The sequence below is a fragment of the Acanthochromis polyacanthus genome, chromosome 5 (assembly GCF_021347895.1).
Source record: "Acanthochromis polyacanthus isolate Apoly-LR-REF ecotype Palm Island chromosome 5, KAUST_Apoly_ChrSc, whole genome shotgun sequence".
Taxonomy (NCBI): domain Eukaryota; kingdom Metazoa; phylum Chordata; class Actinopteri; family Pomacentridae; genus Acanthochromis; species Acanthochromis polyacanthus.
The window spans coordinates 30,376,668-30,395,477 of record NC_067117.1 but is presented as its reverse complement, the minus strand read 5'-3'; the positions used below and the strand labels follow the sequence as shown (position 1 = coordinate 30,395,477).

At 39.5% G+C, this 18,810-nt stretch overlaps 1 protein-coding gene across 9 annotated transcripts in view; it reads right to left on the bottom strand.

Annotated features, from left to right (window-relative positions):
• The window catches only part of ptprt (protein tyrosine phosphatase receptor type T), a 448,077-nt gene that overhangs the window by 339,729 nt on the left and 89,538 nt on the right, over window positions 1–18,810 (bottom strand). The window lies entirely within an intron of this gene.

Genomic DNA, 18,810 nt, shown 5'->3' with positions numbered 1-18,810 from the left:
ATCCATTCCTAATAAGGTGGTAAACAGTGAGATTGGCATTATCGATCAGGCCTTTAGGAACAATCTCTCTGTTTCCACATAGATAGGTAATCAATAGCGGGCATATAAGGCACACACACATACACACATGCAGCTATAGACACTTAGACCTGAATCCCAGTGCTAGGCTTAACCCATGGGAGCTCTAAATCCCAAAAGCCCTTGCTTTCTGGGTCATGGGTGACTTGACCTATAAGGAGATCGAACACTGAGCATACACACGTGGACAAAATTGTTGGTACCCCTCAGTTAAAGAAGGAAAAACCCACAATTCTCACTGAAATCACTTGAAACTCACAAAAGTAACAATAAATACAAATTTATTGAAAATTAAATAATCAAAAACAGCCATTACTTTTGAATTGTTGATTAACATAATTATTTAAAAAAACAAACTAATGAAACAGGCCTGGACAAAAATGATGGTACCTCTATAAAAGATTGAAAACTATTTGACCAGAGTGACATGATTAACTCAGGTGTGTCATTTAATTGACATCACAGGTGTTTCCAAACTCATAATCAGTCAGTCTGCCTATTTAAAGGGAGACAAGTAGTCACCCTGCTGTTTGGTGAAAAGGTGTGTACCACACTGAACATGGACAACAGAAAGCGAAGGAGAGAATTGTCCCAGGACATCCGAAAAAAAATTATAGACAAACATCTTAAAGGTAAAGGCTATAAGACCATCTCTAAACAGCTTGAAGTTCCTGTGACAACAGTGGCTCATATTATTCAGAAGTTCAAGACCCACGGGACAGTAGCCAACCTCCCTGGACGTGGCCGCAAGAGGAAAATTGATGACAAATTGAAGAGACGGATCGTTGGAATTGTATCCAAAGAGCCCAGAGCAACCTCCAAAGAAATTAAAGGTGAACTCCAAGGCCAAGGTACATCAGTGTCAGATCGCACCATTCGTCGTTGTTTGAGCCAAAGTGGACTTCATGGGAGACGACCAAGGAGGACACCACTGCTGAAAAAAACTCATAAAAAAGCCAGACTGGAATTTGCAAAAATGCATGTTGACAAGCCACAAAGCTTCTGGGAGAATGTCCTTTGGACAGATGAGACCAAACTGGAGCTTTTTGGTAAGGCACATCAACTCTATGTTCATAGACTCAAAAACCAAGCATACGAAGAAAAGAACACTGTCCCTACGGTGAAACATGGAGGAGGCTCAGTAATGTTTTGGGGCTGCTTTGCTGCATCTGGCACAGGGTGTCTTGAAAGTGTGCAAGGGACGATGAAATCTGAAGACTATCAAGGCATTCTGGAGAGAAATGTGCTGCCTAGTGTCAGAAAGCTTGGTCTCAGTCGCAGGTCATGGGTCTTCCAACAGGACAACGATCCAAAACACACAGCCAAAAACACCCAAGAATGGCTGAGAGAAAAGCGTTGGACTATTCTAAAGTGGCCTTCTATGAGCCCAGATCTGAATCCCATTGAACATATGTGGAAGGAGCTGAAACATGCCATTTGGAGAAGACACCCATCAAACCTGAGACAACTGGAGCTGTTTGCTCATGAGGAGTGGGCCAAAATACCTGTTGACAGCTGCAGAACGCTCATTGACAAATACAGAAATCGTTTAATTGCAGTGATTGCCTCAAAAGGTTGTGCAACAAAATATTAAGTTATGGGTACCATCATTTTTGTCCAGCCCTATTTCATTAGTTTGTTTTTTTAAATAATTATGTTAATCAACAATTCAAAAGTGATGGCTGATTTTGATTATTTAATTTTCAATAAATTTTTATTTATTGTTACTTTTGTGAGTTTCAAGTGATTTCAGTGAGAATTGTGGGTTTTTCCTTCTTTAACTGAGGGGTACCAACAATTTTGTCCACGTGTGTATGACAACTGACACTAGAGACAATGGATGGCAGGTTGTGTTAAGTTTTGTTCTTTTCCACGTGCCCATCCATCCGGGTGTGTGTGTGTGTGTGTACTCATATTGTCAGGACCTGCATTAGTTTAAACAGTCACCTTATGAGGACTTGTCATCCTTATGGGGACAAAAATAAAGGTTAGGGTGTGGTTTGGTTAGGGCAAGGATCATGGTTGTACACTCAACAAAAATATAAACGCAACACTTTTGTTTTTGCTCCCATTTTTTATGAGATGAACTCAAAGATCAAAAACTTTTTCCACGTACACAATATCACCATTTCTCTCAAATATTGTTCACAAATCTGTGATAGTGGCCTTTTATTGTGGGCAGTCTAAGGCACACCTGTGCACTAATCATGGTGTCTAATCAGCATCTTGATATGGCACACCTGTGAGGTGGGATGGATTATCTCAGCAAAGCAGAAGTGCTCACTATCACAGATTTAGACAGATTTGTGAACAATATTTGAGAGAAATGGTGATATTGTGTATGTGGAAAAAGTTTTTGATCTTTGAGTTGATCTCATAAAAAATGGGAGCAAAAACAAAAGTGTTGCGTTTATATTTTTTGTTGAGTGTATTTAAGCATCCAGGAAATAAATGTCAGTCAATGCAATGCCTCCTGAAATGACAAAAACAAGATGGGGTTTCTGAGGCTACAAAGAGCAAAAAAGTGAATCAGGTCTTAAGAGTCTCTACGTATGAAGAAAGTGAGGGTTAAAAGCAGACAGGAGAGGAAAGAATAAGAGAAGAAAGAGCAATAGCTGGAGAAAAAAGACAGAACTCCATTTCATCAATGAAACATAGCAGCCGCTGAAAGAGCAGGCAAAGGACAAAGTGGATAAAAGTGAAAGCTAAGAATGAAAATGATCATGAACAATAAAAAGAAATAAAAGAAAAGGAATCTCTCCTTGTTGAGGTGCTGCTGATTACGTAGCTTTTCTCTGGAACGTGTCCAGACCTGCAGTCAGCTCCACATACTGTACACATCTCTGTTGTCATTAGTTTATATGCTGCAAGATCTCAGTGACACTAAAGAGAGAGTGCAGGTTTTTTAAATAAATGTTGTCTTTGAGGTGTTTTCTACACATGGTGTGCACTGTAAAACACCACATGGGAACTTTGTCAAATCAAGTTGTCTTTTCTGGTTCATTTTCAACTTAAAAATCCTTTTTTTTTTAAATTATCAGACCACTTTAGAACTCAGTTTTGAAAAATCTAGCCATTTTGACTTAAAATGATGAGTTGAATGAATGAAAAAATCAGCTTTTAAGTTGCTTTTTTGTAGTTTGAGAAAGCAGATGATGCTGTTGTTCTATGCCTTTTTAAAAATTAGGTTATGATTGCTTTTCCTAATTATTTAAATCGAACCATGACAAAGGTTAGCATTGAATTCAGTCCCAATACTTTTACCTTTATAATTTTTCACTGTAACAAGACTGCCTTTGTACTGGCTCTGGTCAAAAAATGGCTTCACCAGCTTTTACTATTAATTCTTAACATTAAACAAAAAAATAAGCTATTTAAACATAGAAGTTGAAGTGGCTCATTGATTTGACTTAATATCTCAAGGCTACTGTGCTTGTTTTCTCAGGTTCAGTTAATTTGACTAATTTTACATGCTCACATGTACCGGTAATAAGTTGACAGTTAAATATTCAACTAACTGAAGTGGCGGTAACACATTTTGAAGGCAACGAGTGACCTTTCTTTCTAAGCTGGACGAACATAAAATGAATTCCAGTTTTGTTTGCTAGAGAAGAAAAAATGTGTACTTTCTGGCTGCATCTGGTGTAAAATCAGCGTGAGAGGTCAAAGTGAAGAATGAAAACACATGTTTATTACATAAACAGAAGCAGAAACCCAAGCAAAAAACTGCAACAGTAAGCTCCGGTTCAGACATATGGCACCCCAACAAGTGCGACAAGCTGAATCTGAAACACCGAATCACTTTAAATCCCGAGTCAACAGCAGACTTTACGTTCGCCAAAGTAATTTTCATTCAACTCACAGTCAAAACTCAATTTGGCCTTTTCATAAAAGTTTCAGAAGGCAGATGAAGTTCAGTGGTATTTCCCTTTTATGAAGATGACCCCACGGGGGCTGATGCATTGCTCAGTGTAGCATGTGTGGATCCGAGGTGTATGTGACGAGTGTAATTATGTGATCTTTCTCCGTCTCTGGGGTCCGCAGATAATTACCGGTGGATAATGGTGTGTGTTTGAGTGTGAGTGTGAGTGAAATTGTACACTTCAGCATGGGCAGAGGGAGGGGGAAGAGATTGTGTGTCTGGGTTTCTATGTTTATGTGGACAAACATGTTATAGATTAAAATAAACATAGCGGAGGCATTTCTGCATCCACATATGTAATATTATGATGTTTGCATGTACCGGTGTGTGAGCGCCTGTGTCCAGTCTTTTTCGTATAACACACATCTGCCTCTGTGAATGTGTTTACTCAGTGATAGATGACTCTCAGGCAGTGTTAAGTGAACGTGAAAAACGGTAATAAAGTTTCATATTGTTCCCTGCAACACAGATTTATGGCACAGTGAATTAAACATCCATTTCTCATTGGGACATTGATTTACAAACACACAAGAACACACACACACACACACAAGCACAGACACATTTTAGCCATACTTTTACACTGACCCACAAGCAGACACACAAAATTTAAGGACACAAAAGTCACCTGCACATTAGCAGACGTGCACACACAAGCTGCACAAATGGCCCAGACACACTCAAAATTTGAAGAACCCACTTATGAGAAAGAACCCGCCCTCCCAAACACACAACACACACCCACACATACACAACACACACAGCTATTTGGTCTCCGTATATCACTGGGTTTACGATTGCTCTCCACTATTCCCTGATCTCCTCCCTGTGGCACTGAACCTGTGGGTAATTGGCTTTTTAATGACTTCTGCATTTCCACACATTTCCCATCTTGGTTATTTCCCTTCTCAAGCCTCATTTGAGGAGTCACGCTGGGAGAAGGCGGCGGGACGGGTGGGCCGAGGGCACGTAAGAAAGAAGGCAAAACAAAAGAAGAGGGAAAGACGAGGTGGGAACTCCACCCAAGCATCCACGTGCAAAATTGACATATCAAATGATCACGACAAAAATGGAACACAAAATTGCGTTCGCTTTGAGTAGAAAATATGTAATGACAATGGAGAATAGGTAATGATTTTAGCTGTGGGTGATTGATCAGCCCTGCTGAATGAGGTCATTTCAACTACAAAACAATTCAAAGAAATGCAGGAAGGAAAATGTCTGCCCACTCTGACCTTCAGAAATGCCATGGCTGCTACTGCCCTCCCTACTAGACCCCACTGTGATCATTACCTGGAGAATTTCAGTGTCACTCATGAATATTTTAGCTTGTTTGCTTATCCACATATAGACTTTATGAGAAGGCTTTTTGATATCTGAGGGAAAAAAGTAAAAATCCAAGATTTGTTGTCCATGACTTTTCACTGCATTCATGTGTTTTCACACAGCATGTGCATTTAGTTACACTGGTCCATCCCACAATTCACAATACTGACTATTGTTACACAAAAAGACGAGATTCTTTTTAGAGGTTTTTGTTCAGGTCTGACTCGTGACCCTAGCAATGTAAAAAAAAAAAAAATAGACTGCTGATTTGTGTTTAGAGTTTGCACAGAGGTGTTTTAAACTACAATATTTCATTAAATAACCAACTAGTTATGGTCATTTTCTCAAAAGTGACTTAAGCATGAAGTCAATCATATGGGAACATGATGAAAATAACATCTAAAACTGAAAAGGCATCCCTCTAAACAAATGTCTAAAAGCAGGTGGAGTGCAAACATATACATGTTTTATTTGCATTTTTGTTTTGTTTTGAAGCAACATCAACAAGTGCAGAAGTTGTGCAACTGCTACAAAAGGTTGCAACATCAAGAAAATGGTGATGTGAAGTTAAAGATACAAATAACGGAAATTGAGGAGGACACAAAGGGTAAATAAAACTGCTAATGAAATTTTTTTTTACACAAAGTATTGTCAAAATCCTCATTTATACACAATGGCATTTGGTGTTGTGCCTACTGTACTATAGGTAATGTTTATTATAGGCATATAGGTGCATGTGAACCCAAACCCTGCCAGTATTGGTACTTTGCTGTACACGCCCTGTCAAAAGTTTTAGGACGCTTTCTCATTCATTTGAATGAGAAAGCGTCCTAAACTTTTTGACAGGGGGTGTAGTTATTATGTTGAGGTCCATCTCTTGAGGTAACGCAGATGCCTGCATTTAAAAACTGTCATGAAAATTTCATATTTTCCATCTTGGTCAACACCCAGGTCATGGTAGACTTGAGGCACAACCATGTTTCATTCCTGCCAGGTTTACTGTCTTTACAGATTGCCTTGCACACATCAAAAAACAATAATAATATTGCATTTTCTTGTAGGTGCAAGTCTGTGCAGGCAATTCCACGTGGATAAATGCCATTTTCACGGTTGCCTACTTGTATTTGCTGGCGCTCATGTCTTGGTACACTTTATTGAGCTGGTGTTTGTGTCTAGATTTGCCTTTAAACAAGATTTGGTTCACCGTGCGGTCAATGCAATTTTTAGAACGTGTTCGTTACCCGTTCGTCACGTGTAGTGTCATTTCTGAGACCTTTAGTACATGCTAAATTTGTGAGGAAAAAAACAGCTTACAGCGAGGAGACTTTCTTTATTAATAAAGCAATCTGTGATTTTGAAAACATTGCAGGAATTGTATGCACTGGATGCATCCCATGAAGCACAGCTCAATGGAACGAGCCTTTTAGTCCTGCATTTGGCAGAAATTTTTCAATATCTGTTTTCTTTGGTATTTTTGAAAATGCCTCAAAAGTTTGTAAAATAATCAGTCTTTGGAAGACAGTGTATTTCACTACTGAAAAGCAGCGTCGCATTCCATTCTCTTCCCTTGAAATTGCTTCATAGTGTTACCGGGAGTGAAAGAAAACATCTGTGTGTCAACCTGAGCAGCTTTTCAAAAGTACAGAAATCCATAGTCATCTTAAAATAAAAATATTTCTGCAAACAGTTGGCTTTTTTGGAGTACAACCTCCCCACTTGAAATACCAACTTGAACAACAAAAGATGAACAAGTAAATTACAGCTATGCCAAAATACAAGCCTCCACATCATCACATAAGTATTTTGTACACTCCTATAGCTGAAACCAGTCCTCGAAAGTCTGTTTTGCCCAATAAACGGAGTCCAAGAGGCATAAATTAAATTTTTGAGCCAAATAATACAGGTAAAACATCAAATTATTGTTCAACAGATCTGATAGTGCACTTGTGACATGATTTATTCATTATTATGTCAACAGCCTCTTTTAGAAAGTTGTTCTAAAACACAGAGGTCATGAGCAGCTTTGGTGTTGTGGCAAAACAAATGAAGAAAACAAGCACTTTTTGACTCCTCACAGTGGTAGTGTTATCTGTTGAACACAGACCAGCAAAGCAATGATCTTCAAAGTCATATGCATAGACATACATATCAAATATTTAGATTTTGAATTTGCATTTATTTCCTCCCACTAGAAACCCCGAATGAGCTTTATTCTGAAGAATGGTTTTAATGTTACCAACAGATGCAAGAATGCCACAGACTGGGTCTTTTTGAGTCTCAAAATATGAAGTATGAGCTCATACAACTACTGAAGCGATTGAGGAAAATGCAATTAGATCCATATATATTCCACTGTATTCTGAATTGGGCCTGAATTTACTGTTTTCCTTTACATAATAAAGACATTTCCAACATAAACTGATGCGGAAGAAGCTCAAATTGATGCAGAAAAATTCATCAGAATGCAGAAAATGAAGTGTTTGAGGCTCCTGAGGGACCCCGAGACACTCACTGCTGAAATGAATCCCACGCCCTAAGCAGCTATATTTTCTAGCTGAGAGACGATGATGGACAGAACAATAAAAACAGCGATTAGAACAGCTGCAGAAGGCTTGAGAAAGAATTCCATTTGTGAAATAAGGTGGGGAAACTGTGCCACATGGTCAGATCTTCTCCAGATTAAACCATCCCACCGTCTGCTTCTTGGAGTTGTTGCTCTAAAGTTCCAGCCGACTGCGGTTTCTTCGGGATGCCTCGGCCTCTGCAACCGCTGAACACAAAAATTAGGTCTAAGGAGAGATAATAGCTTTCTCTCTGCGCTCGCTCCATGAGACGTGCGCGGCTATTTTCCCATAAGAGTGCATTTCCTTTTCATTCGCCTAAAGGAGCAAAATCACTCAGGCAATATTATATGTTATTTTTTATAAACCCGCATAGCTTGCAAAGACACAGGTAGGAGCACACAAACACACACTGTATCTGTGCACTCAAATCGACTCGCAGTAATGTGGAACCCACAGCTGGGCGTACGGTATATAATCTAACCCCTAACTGCAAATGAAGAAAGAAACACATCGGGAGCTCAGATTAGATGGAGCTGGCAGGGAAGGAAAATGAAACAGAGGCTGTCAATGTCTTTGTGCTCTCTCTCACCTCTCTCTTTGTTGTTGTCAGCCCCCCCTTCTTTTCCCCTCCACATTCTCCGTCATTTTCAGACATTATTGCCTTTCTCTCAGTGTTTGTCCCGTTCAGTCGGCCTCGCTCCCCCTTCCACACACACACACTCACATATAAACACTGAGAGTTATCACGGGCCTACAGGGACCCATTACTTCTGTGATCCAAGGCTTTTATATGGTGGCTTGGTCTTAAAAATGGGTATTTATTGCTCCCCCTGATAAATCGCGTATGTGAGTGTGTGTTATTCAATGGGCTGTTTGCTTGGTTCTGTTTAGAAAAAAAAAAGAAGCAGACACAGAAAAAGTGTGCTCATGCATATTGTGTTAGTGGATTGTGTGCGAGAGCAGAGTTTAAAGAGTCTAGAGTAAGAATAATGAGACATCGAGAGGAAGCAAGATCTCACAATGAATCCGATAAACACACATTACTATGGAGTGTTGAAAGCAGCTGAAACGTAGCATGTGGTTGAAATGAATCAAAAACAAATACAGAAAGAAGATCTGTTGATAAAACTACTAAAAACGGTTTGCTCGGGCTTTATTTTTACCATGTAACTGCACTGAAACAGATGCCACCCAAGATTTATGAAGTAATCAATGCGCCGACGTAGCGGTTGTCACTTGAACAGATGATGAACAACTAGAAACTAGTTATTAACGGAATGTGAGCGCTCTAAGATTCTTTTGCATTCCAAGAGCTTCAGATATTCAGGCATTACATGCAAGAATCAAAGAGGCAAACTCGTCCGTAAAGGGATGCATTGCAGATAAATGGTCGATATGAAACGAAGCTAAAGAGTTAATCAACAGCTGATGATGTCCAAAAGTGATTCATAAGGAAGAAACAGATTGTGATAAAACAAAAGTAAGACAGAGGTTTAATCACATACCTTGCTTGCCTTTTGTACTACATTCCTGTCTTATTTCTTGTGGAAGATACTGTACACCATCGCTAAAAACCAACCCTGTCTCCACAAAATTAGCTTTCTATGCTACGACACTGCAGTGTTGCTTTTCAGCCAACTGATTATATAGTAGATGGCGGCGATATAACGCAGACATATAAGTAGAAGTTGAAGAGTTGTATTTTAAGACCTTGTTTCCACATACCTCTTTGCACGTATACGACTTAACAGGAAGTCCATTCATTGCTATGAGAGTTGTCGTAATCTCTGATGTATTTACAAAAGTCCTCATTTGTTTTTGTTGTTTTTTGTTTGTTTTGTTGTTTTTTCTGGTCCAGGATTTGCCTCAAGTAAAATTTAAACGAGGCTATGTCCAAACAAGTTGGATACATTCATTAGCTTACAGGCTATTCAGCTGTTTGACTATGTTGACTGTGAAATTGTGGAAATGTGTAAAGAAGCAGAACTAGTTTAGCTATTTTAACACATGCTAGCTATCTAATATAAATAGAAAACACAGACTGTCGTGGTTCATCCATCTTGTGACGAAATATAGCACCAAACTGGCTCCAAACAACCTCCTCTCTTATTTTTGCATTATTATTGGTATTGTTTAAATGGGATGATGCTTCATTCATATATTCCATTAAACTGGATGATAAGAGCTGATAACCTTTAGTTTGCCTGTCTTGTGTGGTTGCAGTAAGGTTGGCATCCATTTGTAATGAAATTAATTTTCTTGCTTAAATACCATAGAGCATTGTCCACTTAACATACACATATATAGTTTTAGGCAAAGCTATGTGAAAATGAGGTGGAGCACAAAGTATATTTGTGACTTTCACTGGTGAGGATCAATAAAGGTTTATCTGATCCTCTATTTTCCCAAACCAAGCCAAGTACTTTTTTGCAACTACACTTAAACAAGTACTTATTCATGTTAAAGTTAACCAAATTGTAGTATTTTTCAATTAAAAGTAAATGAAACTAAGAAGCATTGTCCCACAAGTGACACAAACCCCGGTCTGCTAGGAGAAGATCCAGTTGGTGACTTGTGCGTCCATTCTCCCTTTCCAAAGACTTTGGAAGCATGTCCTGCCATACCACAGTCAAAAAAATGCGTTTGTTTGAAAACAAAATCTCAATTCTTACTCAAATATCCAGTTAAGTTGCATAGAAATGTAATTTTGTCAAGACAGGGTTGCCCAGAGAGTCTGAATATAAAACCTTGGATGTGAGAACATACAGTAAAGTGTCAAACAGAAGCACTGCACTGAACTGCATATAACATAAGAGTGTTTGATGTTTACTGAGGCTACAGATGGACCATGGAGAAGTGGATTATGCTACAGAAGTGGTTTGAGAAGTTTCTGCAGATATACTTTTGTTTTTGCTGTGAGTTTGGGTCGCTGTTTACTTGCCCTCCACTATCATAAATGGTGGTGACTGCATGAGCACAGACTCTCCACAGCGAAGGGTCGGTGGGAAGGTCTGACTTTGAGGAAATGATCAAAGAAAGCGAAGCAAAACAACGGAAAAATACTGAGAAGAAAGATCCGACAACTATTAGACTGTCCCCAGAAAGGAACTGAATACTAATGCAACCCATATAAATGTGCACATCCATTTTTTCAGTGATTTCTTTATACATTTCAACCATCTCTTCAACATTAACTCCTTTCCTTTTACTTGTTACAATTAGGGCTGCAGCTAACGAAGCCTCGAGTAATCGCCTGAGCATGAAACGGCATCAAAAGCGGAAGTGAACGTGCAATGCAACAGAAATCACCATCTGACTGGAGCGCGGAACACCGACGGACGTTGGTGCATATATTATGTATGCACGATGCAGCGCGGATGTCTGCGTTTAGATACAGCTGTATAGTAAACGCTGACATCCGTGTTTACGATAGATTGCAAATGTCCGCGCTGCATCATACATACATAATACATGCACGATGTAGCGCCAATGTCCGTCCGTGTTCCGCGCTCCGGTCGGATGGTGATTTCTGTTGCATTGCACGTTCACTTCCGCTTTTGATGCCGTTTCATGCTCAGACGATTACTCGAGGCTTCGTTAGCTGCAGCCCTAGTTAAAATTTCTGATTTCATCCTTTAAAAAGCTCAAAGATATTTCTAACTCTTGTGAAAGTACTTATATTATTTTTTAGATACCCCCGAACCCTGACATGTTCTTCGTAAAAGTATTGCTTCAGTCAACTGTCAATTTTTTACCCCCTTTTCACCCTCTTTCTCTGCTCACTCATCTTGCCATTCTCTTGCTTCCCTTCATCCTGTTTCTCGTGTCTCCTGGTGCCATTTCTACATCTGTCATTGACTGCTCTATCTGCTCTAGTCTGGGTTACAAAGGGATTTTACCAGTCAGGTAATCCATCTATCTTCATCTCCCCTCACTCTCTGTGGATATATAAAGCTGCTATAATGGCTTCACTCTGAAAGCGACTGACAGCTCCATACAGCTCTCAGAGCGACATTTCAGTGGGAGCCACGAGTCAAAATCACCCTTGCCTATTCTGAAATGAAAGTGCTATTTAAAATTTAAAAATATTTTTTTTTAACTTGTCTTTATTTAGCCAGGAAAAGTTTGCTGAAGAATACAGTTTTAAAAAGATGTTTCAGAGCTGACTTTTGACTCTCTGATAACATTGAAGGTGTAGATATGAAGGAATCAGGCCAGGAACTCTTTCAGGATTTTGTCCTTGATGATTGTCAAGGTGGTCAAATATAATTTCAGGTTTTTTACATTATCAAAATATTCAGAATCATGTGCAAACAGCTTCATTTAATAACATCTGAATAGAAGAAATGTAAAGCTTAAATCTTCCAGTGCGGACGTTCATACCATACCGTATTAATGAAAAATATATTAGTACACCTTTCAGCCGCAATATTAAAACCACCAGAGAGTGAAGTGAATAACGCTGTCTATCTTGTTACAAAGGCACCTGTCAAGAAAGGACTGGGAAATATTAGACAGCAGCTGAACAGTCAGTTCTTGAAGTTGACGTAGTGGAAGCCGAAAAAAAATGGGCAACAATAGGATGTGACTTACTCTGAAGGAACCAATTTGGCGAGACGACAGCAGCTCTGGTAGGGTGTTCCCAGTATACAGTGGCTGTTACCTACCAAAAGTGGTCCAAGGAAAAACACTCGATAAACCAGTGTCAGGTTGACGTATTCTCTAGGCTCATGGATCTACAAGTTAAGGCTGGCTGGTCTAATTCGACTCCTCCAAAGCACTACTGTAGAACAAACTGTTAAAAAAAATACAGAAACTCCCTGCAATGGACATGTAAGCATTCTAAGTGCACCATCAGTCAATGGAAAAAGATGGGCTGGTCATTTTATATCATGGAAGCAGAACACAATTTGTTCAGAAGGTAAGCCAACAGAACCCATGTGATGGTCTCGGCAATGGGAAACCTTGGGTCCTGCATTCATACTGATGTTACTTTGACATCTAAACATCGCGACAGACCACGCTCACCTCTCCATGACAGCAGTATTCCCTGAAGACAGTAGCCTCTCAGCAGATAAGGCTCCCTGCTACACTGCAAATATTGTTCAAGAACACTTTGAGTAACACGACAAACAGTCCAAGGTGTTGACTCGGCCTCTAAATTCTCCAGATCTCATTCCGATCGAGCATCTGTGGGATGTACTGGGAAAACAAATCCGATCCAAGGAGGCGCCGCCTCGCAACTTTGCAGGACTTAAAGGATCTGCTGCCAACGTCTTGGTGCCTGATATCACAAGACACCATCAGAAAGCTTGTGGAGTCCAGGCCTCCACACTGACTTCCCGGATTCTCTCCTCTAATCCTTCTTCTGCATTTGCAAACAAGCACTGGACGCAGACCAAAGCAAATGCTTCCATTGTTATTTTATTATATTTTAATGAGATTTCTTTTTCTGAAGGCAGGTTTCCTTAATAAAACATTTGAAGATTAAACTGGACATTAATTGGGTCACATGTCATTCAAACTAATGCAGGTTGCAGATTCACAAGTTGCTCATAAAAAATGAATTAGTGCAATGTGACACAAGAAGGGTTGTGTGATTACTTTTCTGATGCTGCAAAGAATACAGCAATCAGCTATTAAGATGCCCTTAAATATGTTCATTAAACTGCAAGATAAAATATGGGCTTTGACTGAAGATACCAGCCATCTGCAATATCTTTACACAGCTATTCATTACTTCCCTTAACAGACTATCCATTTACAGCCTGTGTCAGTTTAATACAAAATATTATATTGTAAAGTGTTATTTTAGACACGGCAAACTCTAAACTAAGCAGGTGGCATATGGTCAGGGCAGTTTAGCGCAACATGAAGCAAATGTTTTTGTGCGGCTGTAAGTCTTGACCTAACTCCAAAGCGTTCTCTTACTTAACACTTGCAGAAAAATGCAGGTATTTACACGGCGTCTGTCCATCGCTCTGTCAATGCGCCATTATCGCTTATGCCACTTGTCATTTCTGTAAGTCTACCTCGCTGCTCCCTGCCCGCCCACAAATCACAAATGCAATCAAGTTGGCTCCGACAAGAGCCCTTGAATCACCGCTAGCGACCAAAAAAGCGGACAGGATATTTAACCTCTGTACCCATCAGTAGCCACTTGACAAACACGCACACACTTTTAGCTATACAACTGTGACACTCTATAATTCAGAATCCTATTACCAATGGCAGCTTAAACAAGGCATGGCAGTGTGCGTGTGTGTGTGTGTGTGTGTGTGTGGACCGTATGTGTTTCAGTTTGTGACAAAGTGCACAGATGTGTGTTAAATATGTGTCACAACTGAATGGTAAGGCACTCTCTGATTAGTAGTGATTTGTTTTCAGCCTCTCGAAGGAAAAATAAGAGGCAGCACTGACGAGCAGACACACACTCTCAGATGAAAAACACACACGGATACGAGGAAAATGTCAAAATACAGCTTGAGACGTTCGCCATAGTTCAAACGTACTTTTCTGTCAAGCAGTCAAATCTCACACACACACACACACACACACACACACACACACACACACACACACACACACACACACACACACACACACACACACACACACACACACAAAAAAACAGAAACGTTGACAGAAAGTGAGAGGCAAATTTAGGACAAAGACGCCTCAGGAGGAATGAACGTCTGGAAGAATGAAGTTACAGGGGAGAGAGGAAAGAAGGGGAAAAAAATACGAAAGAAGAAAAGAAAGAGCAGACGAAGACAGGCTGAGCTGTAAGGCTTTGTGCAACACTGTTTGGGTCCTGGATTGACAGTCGGAGCAAACATCAACACTGCAAATGACAGAGTGCACCAGCAAACAGACACACATACCTCTGGCATTGTTAGCGGAGCTGTGGCTAGCTCTCTCTAAAACCACCTAAAACCTCAAGAAGAATAAAGAAAAAACACCCAGCATATTTCATTTGGCTGTCAAACTTTCCGCAAGCCTGCAAAAGAACCAAAGGACAGGAGGGATTCGTGCAAGAAGGGGGGAAAAAAAAGTGACAGAGATGAGAAAAAACTAAGAGAACGAAAGACTTCATAAAAGCTGCCTGATCTGGAATTCATGCACTTGCATAAAGAAGACAAAATGTCGTGATTGAAGGAAGAAGTCAAGAGGAAGAGACTCAGCTGACCATGACAGCCAAGCTCAAAAGAGGTATTTGACTCTGTTGCATAGTTACAGTACAAAATCCTGATCTGCTTGTGTGCAGTCTTTTCCAGGCCTCAACACCAGGTTCTCCTTCTCATACAGGTGTGTTCACTCGTGCCTGATTGTCTGGACTATGTGGGCGTTCAAACACTGCGCTCGACTGACATCTCCCTCGCTCTCCGAACAGATCTTTGTTCGCTGCTACTGGTGGGATTATGTTCGGTGATGCAATTAGGACGACAGCTCTGCTTCAACCAAAGAAGTGGTTTAATGAGCCAGAATGACTGTCTACACCTGTGCAGACCTTTTATAGCCCTCATACGCGGTGTGTTGCCTGTCGAGCCAAGCAAGATGGGTCTTTGTGATCTAAGGTCTGGCTCATATATTCTTCCCTCTAATCTCAGACATGCAAACGCTGTGAGATTTGAAAATAATGATGCAACACATGCTACAGGATATAATTAAGATTGCAGATGTAAATAAAGTGGACTTTGGTGGAGCAACTGGAGATGCTAATAATACTCTGCAATGAGTAAAAACAAAAGCAAAAGTTTGGGAAGATTTGGTCAACATGGTTTGTCTATTCTGTAGCGATAAATGCAGGCGGGATCTTAAGTATCAGTTTTAGCATCACTTGGCAACAGCATTTGTAAGATTTGAACTTGTAAATATCAAACATGTCAATGTGATTCACACTTCCGGAACAGTTCACGTGTTGTTTCCATGCATTTTCCCCTTTCAGTGTTTAATTTTATAGAGCTGGCATCAGACGCAAGATGGTTTAGGTTCATCGCAATTACATGGCATGCAATGAAATGGTAAATGCAAAAAAAATGAGCTAACACGCAAAGTCATTTGGACTATTAGGACAACAAAAATTGACATTTAACGTTATAAAAATAACTGTGTGGTAAATCCAGAGTTAAGAGCTTTTGTGACGAAAATTGACCAAACTGTCAAAAACGAATACTGTTATCCCTGACACTGTGATTTCATTAGCAATCCAGATTCCGCCTACCCAGTCATTAGCCTGATTTGTAAACCTTGTGAACATTTAAAACCCCACCTTCATTTCAGATCTGGACCACACACTGCAGCACCTAACCGTCATTTCATGAAATCAGTCTGAGCGTGTTTGATATTAATGATGTGACCCTGATGAGTTTGGAAGCAGTCTGGGATGTTTAAGTCTGGATCTGTTAACCCCTGATGTTTACACGGAGGGAACAATTGGAGTAAATTGGCCCAAAACTATCAAAACTATCCATGTCTGTATGTATTATGTCAGTTTTGGATAATCATAGATTGAAATATCAAACAAAATACGATGAGAAACATGTTGTTATCTTTACTAAAAATAGCATTTACAATGTTTCCTTAGCTAATATATTTCAGACTTTTTATTCCATAGTTCAATTGGTTAACCCTTTGATGCGCGACATGGGTCAAAAGACACCCAAATCCAAAGGAAAATTGGTATCTCTTTACCCACACTGCACATCAAAGGGTTACTTAGATGTGTGTCATTGTGAGGAAATAGGGTCTAATTTCTACAAATATGGAACCAGGCTGTTTTTGAGGGACGTCAGTAAACACATTTCACAGTGAGACTTTAGCAGCACCATTCTTCACAATGACATATTTCCCTTCCTGTGGTTAATCTGGGACATTTCAAAAGTTCACTGAATTAGGGAACTCAAAGATATATAGCATCTGTCTGTAAAGTGTCCACATTGCTAAAAAATGTAAAACTAATGACAACCATTTGGAAATCAGGATGCGTATCCAAACATATATTCCTCTGGCTGCAGTTTAATTTATCATTTAACTGTGAAAAACCAACTACGAACACCAAACGTTTCTGTTCAAGAGTTCTTTTATCAGTTGATGTGACATTTGTCTGAACTCTTTAACAAACAAACTGAAGCTACAATATAAAATCAAGCATTTTCACAGTGGTTGTTTCTGATTAAATGTGCATTTCATTTTCCCATCTTCATATTTCAGTGTGAGCAATACCTGCACAACTCAGAATAGTTAATTCAGACTCATAAATTAATCTGTCAGTAGAGAACTTTTTATCTTCATCTGTTATTTCTAATACAGTGTTTTCTCTAATTACACTATATTATCTTATACTCTTTTTTATATTCTCATCTTACCTCTATCATCCTGAATCTCATCTGCTTCAACAGCCCAATTTCCCTTCAGGGATCATTAAATCTTCATCTACTCTGTCTAATTCACAGAGAGGCTAGACGGAGATGGTCTGTCACTGTTCGAACCGCTAATGAATGTTTCTGTTGTTATCTGCCTTCATAAACACACAACAGCCATTTCTGGTGCCATTTTGCAGCACTTTGTCTTGAACGCTGCCACTTTACGGAGCATAAAACACTCCAAAGCAGACAATATCAGTGAAATGAATGCACGATGTACAATCAGAAGGGAGATCAAACAAATGCAGTCAAAATCTGACACACGGGGTTCACCGAAAATGTGAGAGAATTAAATCTCACCTGATCCCTTCTATCCTTCTTTGCTTTTCCATGTGTGGCAGTAAATCTAGTTCACTCTGTGTTACAGCCGGAACAGTCCGAATTAAAACAACAGGAGGTTTCCAGGTGACCTACTGAAAGTCCTCGTCTGTCTGGCAACAACTGAGAACATAGAATATTTTCATTTCAGCTGTCTGAACACTATAAAAGGCTTACGTTTTGAAATCTCATTTGTGTTATATATTTCGAGATTGGATTTCTCAAATCTGGGCGGCTAGTAGGAGTAGCTACTTGCTCTATCAGAGCATTAACATCACAAAGTACATTTAGTGTTTTGGCCATTCATTTTGCTAAGACAAACTGCACAGCACAGGCTAACTTTCTAAAATTAATTCCATGGATTGTTTTTGACCATTTGGAGTAGTTATGATACTGATGAAATTTTAAAAAAATAATAAAAATAAATTAAATAATGCCCCCAAATCCAGACACATTCATATCCTGCTGTGGTATGTCTTTAGTCTGTGTTTTGTTCTCTCTGCAGGTATCTGTGGCTCTTGAGCTACACGTTTTTGATCTACAGTTACTTCTTCCATCATCTCACCCAGTGTTTACAATTCTCTCGTATGTCATCTTTTTGTTTTTCATCGCCATCCTTTTCCTTCTAAGCTCTCCCCTCACGCTGACCAGTCGAGGCAGACGTCTGCATTCGCTGAGCCTTGTTCTGCAGGAGGTTTCTTAACATTAAAAGGGAGTGCTTTTTTCTTCCCACACTTAAAGGGAATCATTTGTACAGTTTCTCTCCACTTTCATCATATTCTTGTCGCTTATTTCTTGTGCTTTTATGCTTGATATATTGTAAATTGTCCTTGGGTTTTTGTGAAAGGTTCCGAATGAAAGGATGACTATGATATAATCTTTAAAGAGTCTTGACCTTGCAGTGCCCCAAGAAGACTTACGAATTGAATTAAAACTACCACCAAGGAATCAATTTATCTTGAAATGTAAGAAAATTTGTCACCTTTGCCCTTTTGACAAATGTGATTTTAGCTTTTTTGACTCATAATTATTCTTCAAGTCTTCACCATCTGCACTACATAAAGTCATACATAGACAATTATTCATCAGCAAATATGTTTCTGTCATCCAAGTGCATTCTACCTGGTCTGCAGCAAACGGAAGCAACTTTGAGTTAGTGAATGGCGAGAAATGAAAG